Source organism: Andrena cerasifolii, chromosome 3 (genome assembly GCF_050908995.1).
Source record: "Andrena cerasifolii isolate SP2316 chromosome 3, iyAndCera1_principal, whole genome shotgun sequence".
In the NCBI taxonomy this organism is placed as follows: domain Eukaryota; kingdom Metazoa; phylum Arthropoda; class Insecta; order Hymenoptera; family Andrenidae; genus Andrena; species Andrena cerasifolii.
The window spans coordinates 13,913,677-13,924,567 of NC_135120.1; the positions used below are offsets into that span (position 1 = coordinate 13,913,677).

The 10,891-nt window shown below is 47.5% G+C and overlaps 1 protein-coding gene across 5 annotated transcripts in view; it reads left to right on the plus strand.

Moving 5' to 3' along the window:
• Rdga (retinal degeneration A) overlaps positions 1-10,891 on the plus strand; it is a 72,806-nt gene that overhangs the window by 21,729 nt on the left and 40,186 nt on the right. The gene's annotated exons all lie outside the window — the stretch shown is intronic.

Below are 10,891 nucleotides of genomic sequence, written 5' to 3' on the forward strand. Positions count from 1 at the left end.
TTTATCTAGCGCACCTAGCGTTTTTAATGATTACACACCACCTCGAGGTGTTAAGTCACTGAAGTAGACAATTTTTTCCATCTTGTTCATCCCACAAACTCATGAGTTCATCATTCAGACCTAAATCTCACTCTCGCCAAGCGAATTCTAACTTCTCGTGCCCGTAGTATGCCGCTAATTCCTTGGCTCGCCAGATCTCGCGGCCGATACATAAGTTAATTTCCCAGCACTGAAAAATATCGCCGCTTTCGCTGCAGCATTCCACGTTTTTGCATGTTTATTGAATAACAACGAGGATGGCCAGTCCCCACGCGTTAATTCGAATGAATATTCATGAGCTGGAGAAGTCATAGTGGGCTGGGGACACGGTATTCTGCGATCGTTGAAATCCCGCTTCGGCCGTTATCGGCTTATGAAACTCCTCTTCTGCGGCTTTTTCCATGCAGCGGATAGGGGGGTGAGTTTTATCGCGCAGGCATGAGTCCGAGTGATTTTCTTGGACCAAACAGCCACGGATATAAGCGCGACCCGATTATCGGACCTTATGTACATATACACGGCGCGGCGATTTTATAAACCTACAATGTACACGAGCAACGCACTCCGGGGGTAACTTTACGCCGCTAGTTTTATCGCCCTCGTGTTCGATTCATCATCCGAGGACATATTTCCGAGATACGTGGAAGCAAACTTCCCCGTCATATATCTCGGACAATTGTGATTTGTGCCGTCGCCTGTTAATTAATGGCGACGAAACGCTCGGAAACTTTACAATGGCCATTCGAATAACTCTTCGTTATTAAACTTTGGATAGCGATAAAAGGAAGGACCCTACGTGACACGAGGTTCTTTTTGGTTCGTAGACGGTGAAGTGAAATATTCAGCTTTTAACAAAATCGACGGGGTAGTTTATATTTTTTTACCGTTTGGGTGGATTTTAACATGAATCGAAATGAATTAGGATTGATATTTCATCGATGACAGATGTGTTGTGTGAGATCCAGTGTTTCTGAATCGGGAGACGAAAGGATTCGCCATGATTTTTCTGCATGTAGAAGTTTTGTGCGCGTATGTTTGTACAGTAATGTATAATTTTGTGTTTGCCTCTGCTTTTTATGTACCCTGCAGCATCATCCGCGAAGTCTGTAGTTACCATTTACTCCACTTTCTTTGTTTTAAGTGCTACGAGGAAGGGGGCACACATTCTTGAGCCGACTGTTGCGAGATTTTCACGAGTCGTACAATTACCACGCACACAATGGTCCATTCTCACTATGCACTCAGATGTATCCGCGTTTCAATTCCACGGTCGAGATAACGTTTTTGCGCTATCGCGGCCGAAATTTTTCAACAACAAATTTTTCGTTTCGCATTTCACTTTTCCAAACTGACGTGGCACGCCCGAGTATTCCGCGGTCTGTGCGTGAAAGCATGTAACGTCCTTTATTCATCCACTTATGCTTTCTTTCTTTTTTTACCATAACCAGCTAACTTTCATTAATACGTAATACACCTTTTCTCTCGTGTGTGCTAACAGGAATTCCTTGCAGGACTATACTTGGAAGAAAATTAGTTTCGCATTGGTTAACGTACCCTCTCTCGAGCAGTGGGGCAAATTGAGGTGACTTAAAACTCTTGAAAGTATAGTGGGTGGAAGGAATCTAGAGAATTATAATGCTCGTAGCAATTGCAAGACAGTGTTCTAAAATGACAGCTCGCCTTGACAGGTTCAGGTCATTGATCTATTGCTACCGAAAAACCATTTCCACCGATTATATTTAGAAGTCGTACCTGGCGTGCAGATACTCAGTTGCCTTTGTTCCAATTATAGCCACGCGAAATTGTCAATCATGCTCGACCTGGGCTGGCGTAAACGAATAGTACAAGCGTTCCTATACTTTACGACACAGCAATAGTTCTACCGATGGTATCTCGGTTTCGTTTCTTCGCCTATCCGACGGTACTCGTCGCGTCATCACGCGAAGCTGCTCCAACCTTTGCATATCGATCGACGAGGTTCCGACGATCGTGTCGACCGATCGTGTCACCGATGCCTTAATCGCTCGCCCAGTCAGTTAAGAACGAAATACATTAAGGGGTCATGCTCAGTCAGGAGGCCGAAAAAAGGGATGGTCTTTGGAAATTTTTTACTCAAAAGCTATAAGACATTTTTCAGAAAATCTTTTTTCCTTCTAAGGATTGCATCTAGTACCGTGCATCGTAATTTTTTTATTTAAAAATATTTATCTATAACTAAGTTATTGTCTATCACTCGAAGGTTCTTTAAAAAAAAGGCTTCTGCGGTGACCACTGCTGCTCGAAAGTCGATCATCTAAAATAAAAAATTCAAAAGAATTTACTTATTATATTATATTATCTAGTATTTGAACGAAGGATTTTTCGAAATATTGATTTGGCAAAAAATGGCTGATGTTTAAAGTAAAAGTTTCAATTTTTATCATAAATCGTGCCTGATTTTCGTCAATTAAAAGAAAACTAAGCATGGGATAAAAAAATCCTTCGTTCAAATACCTGATAATATAATATAATAAGTAAATTCTTTTGAATTTTTTATTTCAGATGATCGACTTTCGATCAGCAGTGGTCACCGCAGAAGCCTCTTTTTTTCAGAGAACCTTCGAGTGATGGACAATAACTTAGTTATTGATAAATATTTTTAAATAAAAAAATTACGATGCACGGTACTAGATGCAATCCTTAGAAAGAAAAAAGATTTTCTGAAAAATGTGTTATAGCTTTTGAGTAAAAAAATTCCAAAGATCACCCTTTTTTCGGCCTCCTGACTGAGCATGACCCGTTAAGGGATGAACCGGTGGGACGTTTCAGAATTGAAAGCTTCGGTTGTTCTGCGCTTGACGTCCGAATACGAAATAGAGAACGAACGGCGACACATACCTAGCTTTGCGCCGTTATTCACGCCTCAGAATGTCAGAGCGACGACGCAATACGATTTTCGAGTGGCATGTATCGAGGGACACGTACGTGCCACATCTACTTGCTTTTATCGAAGCTACTATGTTTAATAACGGGCAAGATTCTCACGCGCGAGCCGTATCCTTTCCGAGCTTTCGCCTGTATCGTGGCTAGGTATCAGTTCCTTCTCAAATGGTGTAGTTTTCTAAAGATCGCAACTTAATTGCGATCTCTAGAAACTTTCTTTACAAACCGTTCAATGTCGGGACGTTAGGCATACGCAAGTCTTCTTTGCTCAGCTTTGCAGTCTGCATCTCTCCTCCCTTTCCAAGGTAACGATCTTCCCAAACGGCGTCTTCCAAAAGGACACAGTTGACATCCTCAGGCAGTATTAGCTACGAGAGCACTCGACGAAGTCTTCGCTTTTCTCCGAGCTACCTCCGTTCGGCTGCAGAATAAGAGCACCGTGCCCGTCTATTTCCGAGGCTCCCACAGCCGATACAATCGCCTAAATCGTTTTGAATAGCCGCCGACCGCTTCGGGCTCCCCTGTTACCAACCCTCTCTGTCCCCGTCTTAACGCTCGCCGATTGCGCGCGGATACGCTCTGTAGGGTTGTACAGCTTGGGTTGCCCCCCGCGCGATTTTAAACGAAACCAGCAGCAATCGCGAAAGGTTGTGTGCCCCCGTCCCTGGAGGCCAGCCAGCCCCTTTTTTGAGATCGTATACCACCATCTCGGTGTTTCTCGTGTGCATTGTAGGTTGCTCGGATTGTCGCCGGAACTAGGACAGCGGGTGCATTTCGCAGAGGGCACGAACTTACGGTGCCGCGAAGATAAGAAACCGTCCGATGATTCGGAGGAAAGGTTGGCTATGAGCGGGGCGAACGAGATAGGAACGACTGGCTGGGAGCGAAAGCTGCGCGCGGGGCGGACCGATAAAGCTCTGGGCTGTTGATAGACGGACCGGAGGAGAGATAGAGTCGCTTAGACGCTCGCGCGTAGGTGTGCCGAGCAATAGCGAGGCTTTCGGGAGGAGTTAACGGAGAGGTGGCTGGGAGACAAAGGTGCCTTTGATCCTGGGCCAACTCGCAGTGGCAGCGCCTCGCTGCTATCGTAGATCACCTGGCAGACTTTCGATCTATTCATGGCCAGCCTTACAGAATACGCGAAGGGTGCTCACGGGTTCAGAAATCGGGCGCACGTTCATTCCAGACCTCGCTATTGCTAGGCTCGCCTAGAGGCGTGACTATGAAGGATAGAGTCCCATCGACAATTGTTCCTGGCCCCGCCATGTTCCGCGGTTTTGCAACTCGATCGGTCGATTGCTCCGACCGTTAGCGTACGCGTCGTCGGGCATTCGGACGAATGGCGCGACCGATGCTTTATCAACGAGGGGAAATGGAAGAATTGTATGCGTGAAGCGGAAGAGGAAAGGGAGATTGAATTATTGATTGCCGCGATATCGAGGGATTTTCGATTGTGATGTACAACGGCGGGTGAGTGCATTTTGGTGGGTTGATTGAAGCCGATAGGGGTTATCAAAAATCGCTGTGGACGTTTTGGGTATTGCTGGTGGCTCGTGGGCGCAAAGAGAGCTACCGCGGGCGAATCTGGGCACCTAGATCGTTGGAGATTTGACAATGGGGGGATTATGCTGTAAAATTCATCGTGACCTTGGAATTTAAGATCAATTTATTCTATTCCTACATTTGCTGCCGAGATGACCTTCAACTAATCCTGGAGCAACCTTAAAGAATCCTTGAAACACCTTCGTGCAGTCTAATCGCTCTTTATCGCTGATTCAAAAGAATACTGTCACCCTTCGTTGTACCAAGTAGTTTTTGATACGAATTTTTCGTAGCCAGTACAATTACAATTTTCAGAATTTACGAATATCCAAACGTACGCGCGAACGTTACAAATAATAAAAAAAAAACTATAGTTCATTTAGAGTGGTCTCCGGGGGAGGGGGGCGGGCATTGGCGTTGCCCTGCAGTTTGCTATCATCACAGATTTAAATTGGCGCTTCGAAAATCAAATAGACACAGAGGATCCTCGTACAACCAGAATCAATTGGAACTGGCAGCTCCGATCAAACATCCGACAAAGGGACGGAAATTACTGTAGTTTTCGAGGATCGATCGATGTCACATTGTAATTTCGCGATTGCTGACAGAAACCTGCGATCGCGTCGCGAGGTCTCGCGGCCCTGATGATTGGTTTCGATTAAAGTTACACACGCTTGCTCATTAAGCTTCCGTTTAAAGCGCGATAGAAGCATCTCCGTTTTTATTGTCACCTTGTAATTAAACTAAATTAATCAATCCGAATTGCCGCCTACCCCAAAAATTACATTAAAAGACGCTGCATCCTCGGCTAAATTATTATTTCCGACCGAATCAAGCGTTAATTAATCTGCCGCTTCCCTTCATATTCTTTTGTGGATCTTTGCCGCGAGGAAGGTGGCTAAAAAGGATGGAGGGCAGGCGTTCTACTTTACGAGAGGACTATCACGAATTGTTCCAATTAACCCGTACAATGGGACGGTTCGCTGCGGAAATTCCTAAATTGCGACTGTCAGTTGCTCGTTAAATTATTTCAAGGGATCCGGCTGAAATGGAGAAGCCGCGCGCTGACGTTTGAAATTTAATCGTTCGGGCGAGCTTTTATTGTGCTGCCTACCCCTGTTCCACGGGCAAATCGAGATTAACTAATAGGATAAACATAATACGGGCCACCAAGTACAAATGGGGCATTGAATGGGCACGCTCTTGCGTATCTTTTAACTGGCTATGACGTAATTTCGTTAATTTCACAGTATATCGTGATAGTACTGCCTGCAGGGACGAATCAGTTCGCCTTCATTCCCGAAAAAATAAATGAATATTTAGTTGAAACGAAAGGCCAAAGGTACATCTACACGACGACACTTTTTTGTCTAGATCGAGTGTATTGCGACACTCAAAAAAAGTATCCGGAAGATTGGAAACTGCCTAGAGCAGTTTGCCACACTGAATTCGACCACTGCAACTAGCTCTAGCTAGACACAAAAGGCACTTGATCTAGACACAAAAGTGTCGTCGTGTACGTACCTTAAAAGTTGTGTACATCAAACGATACACAATATTGCAGGCTTCGTGGTTGAAAATCTTATCTACTGCTTCGAATGCGAGATCATCCGTTGATCGAAGACGACGTCACGAAAATATTCCCTTTAATTTCATCCTGTCGGGCCATCCACCGCGAACATCGTTACGAATTCAGGGTAAACTGAATTTTACGATCAGTATGCTGCGACCGTGTTATGCATGCTTCGCGCACAACGTTTGTTAGCCTCGTTTGTTAGCCTCGTTTCATGACGGAGCACCGTTAAACTGCCTGATTTAGGCGACTCTGGAAGCTTACGAAGTTCCTTCGCAAATTCACCCTCATAGAGATACATTCAGATTCTGTTTGAAGCGTTCTGCGTTCCATCACAGTTGCCTCTGTTCTCCCATCGCATTCGCAGCATCCGCGAAGGCAAGTAAATAATATTGTTGCGAGCACCCTGTGTAGAAGAATTCATGGCCCTGCTGGTGCTCGTGGCAGTGATAAGAAGACGGCTGAGAAGACGGTGACCGTATTGATCTACTGTCATCCTGTCATTCGTGACAAAGACGATTATCAGCAGAAGGGTCAAGATCACATTAACTATCACGGCAATACTGTTCTTTGTTAATCAATATAGTTCCTAGCGTTTTTGTGTTGCGTGTCCAGTTTACTTTCCTTCGTCTTGTTAAGTCCGTCATAATGTCAAACGGGGGAGCGCCCCGTTGTAAGGATATACCACTTTAACAGGGTTGGTTTCGTAGACTTGTATTCATTGGACATCGTTCGTCCACTTTTATATCCCCTTAGATTGATCGATCCATTTACATCATTCCTGTGTAGCATCCACCTTACTTACTGCCACCTTACTCTCCCTCTTTTCATCCTACATCATCCCCTAAAGAACCATAGCGCTCTTACGCTTTCACCTGCGCTTTGCACAAATCGGGATGAGAAAGCCCGAAGAGCCAGAGTTTAATTCCACGGGGAGTACACCCTTTCCACCATCGTCTCGTGAAAAATGGACTGTGGAAAGATATCTCCCGCTCGCATTAGCGTCCACCCCGCGGCTCTGCCGCGATATCGATTCCGTCTCATCTCGTCCGCGGCCTGCCGCGAACTTTAATCGTTCCTAAAACGTGCTCCACTGCCGGGCGGGCGCACTCCTCTGTATTATGCATACGTGCGTGGAGCGTATTTACGCACCGGGCATGCGCGTGCCCGTGCAGCTAATATATTCGCGTGCGTGAGGATTAAACAGGGCGACATGTAAAGCAGGTTCACCGCCGGTGCGGCGCGCGGGAATAAAGAATCGTGCAGATATAACTTCGGTGTACCTGCACATTACGTATGCGCATAATTTACGGCAGCCAGCCTCGACATTTTTGCAAATATAAATCCGTGACTTCTCGGCGAAGCTCGCGTGCCCCGTGATTTGTGGATCGCTTCGAGTGCGACGCGGCCATTGTTGACTCACTCGCCGGGGGGATGAAGTGAAAAAGACAGGAGGTACCCGAAAGGGAAGGTTCGAAATAGGCAGCGCAATTCCGCGGCGGGTGGGCCACGGATCGCGCGATTTTCTTCGAGAACATGCTGCTCGAAACGTACGGCAAATGTTTTGGTAGAAAATGGCTCAAGATGGATATCCCCGCGGGGAATAAAATAGCTCTCGGTAAACGTGACTTTAGAATTTTCATTCAACCCTACTTTGAATACCATTGCGACTCACTTCGGTTTCTTCGCGTCCACTTAGCAGACGCTGGAACTCTGAGAGAGCAACGATATTTTACGTATCGATGGCCACTTTCTTCTCGACTTTTTCGCCGGAGCAACTCGTTTTCAAGGCGTATCGATCGACTTCCCCACAGTTGTTCTCGGTGTAGTTCGATACGGGCCACCTTTCGAACACCAACAACGCTTAACCTGTGATTTTATCGCTAGCAAAGTAACACGAGAGAGGAAAGTCTGCTGTAACCGGAGACGCGGTAAGCTTTTCCCTTTTGGAAGATGGAGGCAAATTAGGAAATTGTGGTGTTTCATCCAATTAAAACGACTCTAACCGATGAAGGGGCTGATCGGTGCTTGGAAATAGAGGGAAGTTGATGGAAATTCCTTGTTGAATATAATTAGGGGCGCAAACATTACGATACACCGTTCAAATATCCACGTAGGCACCAAGAATCGGCAATTAGACGCCAAGTTACAAGGGTTCGTGTTCATGCAAAATTATATGAAAAGCAGAGGGGTAGAAGGGCGGATTACTTTATTTATTCCACGTGGTCTACGTTATTAATTAGGGCAGATTTTGTGTAGTGGGCGACACTATAACATTCGACGTTGTAAAAAGAATTCAAGGTCCCTTGCTTGTTACCCTAAAGCTACTCATAAAAATATTATCGAAAGATCGAACGATAAACTCAGAATATAGCTATTCTCCTTAAAGCAAATCTAATTAGAAGAGTGTAGAATGATGATCCGAAGATCTCATTTGAGGACTACGTTAGACTGCGCAGTGTTTCTATTTTCCAACTAAAAATGTCCGGTAGTACTAATCGGTCATATCGATTATTCCGCGTAAAACTGGGGCCACAACTTTATGCTCTGAATAATGCAGGCGGGCAAAAGGCGAAACTAATCTCGTGCATAAATACTGCAGTGACTATTAATCGATATCAGTTATTATTCAACGACTTCCTCTCGCGAGACTCTGGAAGCCTTTCTGTTTACTCCATAGAGAGATTGCCGGTAGTACTGCGTACACCACTTTTCTCTTGCACCTGAAACTTATGATAGGTAATATTACCAGCTCGATCGCGAATGATCGATAAATTCGAGGAAGTCGTATGCTGGAAATGTTTCGTAGCACGAAGGACCTGTCTTGATTACGAACGACCTGTGCCTACCATCTATTCTTCATCGGTGGTAATTGCCACAACAAATAATCTCGAGTGCCTTCCGAAAATTTGCCGCTCACGTTATCGCGTTCACCTATTTCAATATTGACAAGCGTTAATCGAACCAGGACGCAGAGAACGAAAGAACATTGCCTGACCAAGCAAGAGTTCCCAACCGCTCGGTCGCGAGACCGCCATGTGTTACCCAAATGCGCAACGCGGCGGCGTTACAAAGTTACGGCCAATCAAATATCTGCAAACTTAACCCTTTGCTCTCCAGCATACTCACTCGCTGATCGACCAGAGACATTCCCGCGTCATGCTACGTTCACTAAATACGAAACACTGAATTCCAAATGAGTAGGTATCACTAACGTACTCCGAAGCCTTCGAATTCACTGAATTCACTTAACACTATGAATTACCAATCGCTCCAATCCCTCCAGCGCTGCGAGCACCACAACAAAATCACTGGGTGCCATTCAAGCGTCAATGTATAATACCCGAGACGCACCCTCGAAGTGCCAGATGCCTGGAACTCGATTCTCCAACGATCCTCCGATCGCCTCGACCTGCGAGGGGTGGAAGATCGCCAAGTTTCCAGAAGACTTCCGGCCCGCGTCTCAGAAATTCTTTCGGCCGTACCCTCATTCTCGTCGGACAAAAACACGCTCGCCAACGGTCAGGGTGTGAGAGAGGCATGGGAAAAGGGGAGAAAAGGGAAGAGATGGGATGCGAAAGACGACGGGGGCGGCGGTGTATCTGGACGCGTAGCGGAGGGTGAGCGGAGAATGCTCCACACGTGTCTGCCCTTCCTGCGTCACACGTTTCACCGATAGTGGGCCACGTAGCGCAATCTCCAATTCGTCGTTCCGCGGCATCAGTGTTCCTCATTCGCGGGCGTCCGTGTGCACGTTCACAGATGGAATCCGTTCGGAGGGCGCATGTCTGACCGACGACGGCTGCGAGGGTGCGAGCAAGAGGGCGACGCGAGGGTTAGAGGGAGACGAGAGGCCCCCAGTGTTAACCCCCCACTTTGCCTCTCGCGGCATCCGCCACTGCCGAGCCCTGGTCACTAGTCCGACCAGTCTACCCTGTCACGGCACCTTACGTGTACGCTCGTAACGGCCCGGAGGGCTCCTTCTGCCTGTCGCCACTCTCGTGGGCAGGCGACAACAGAGAAACCATCACGGGGAAACAATTTCAACGTTCGGCGTACACCGCGGGGGCGATACGGACGATAAACGTCCGTCGGGAGACGCGCTCCGCGTGCACGAGGAACGGTGCACGTTGATCAGAGGGGTCCGTTTCATCCGATCTGCGGAACGTTGATTGGTGCTGCGATGTTTACATAGGGAGGATCGTCGAAGGGAAGTCGCGTGGAACTTGCGCCAGGGATTCTCGAGCCCCGTTCGCGAGTCTGAGATTCGGGAGGGTGGCAACTGGATTGCATCCGATCTAACGGCAGGAGTTCGATCGTTCGATGGAGAAGAGATCGTGACGTTCGCGGCTTCTGGCTGCCTAAAGCTGCTGGGTCATCGGATACGTAGACCGTCGCGATGCTCCCTGGTGCTGGTGTGATTTTCGCTGTCACGCGGTCGGGCCATTGAATCGAGGGTAAACGAGAGCCAGCCGGCGCGTCTCCGTGGATCTGCGGCGCCGCTGAGATGGAGATAACCTGAGCACGAGAGTGGGTTCCTCCGACGCAGCCACGTTCACCTTGAGACGCGTGCCCGACGGCGTATTTCCATGGGATCTCCAGTGGCGAGATAACCGCTGGCGTCGCACGGAAATTAAGTTACGGGGCTGGAAAGCCTGCCGATCGATGCTGCTAGTCACTCGAGAGCAGTGAGTCTCGACGAGGCGAGGGTGAAACGCGCTGGCAGAGAGAATAGCAGGGGGCGAGAGCCAGTGGAGGTGTTTGGCGACGAGCTCACGTGCTGCGAGGTTCGCCGCGGTCGTCGACGGTTCCTGG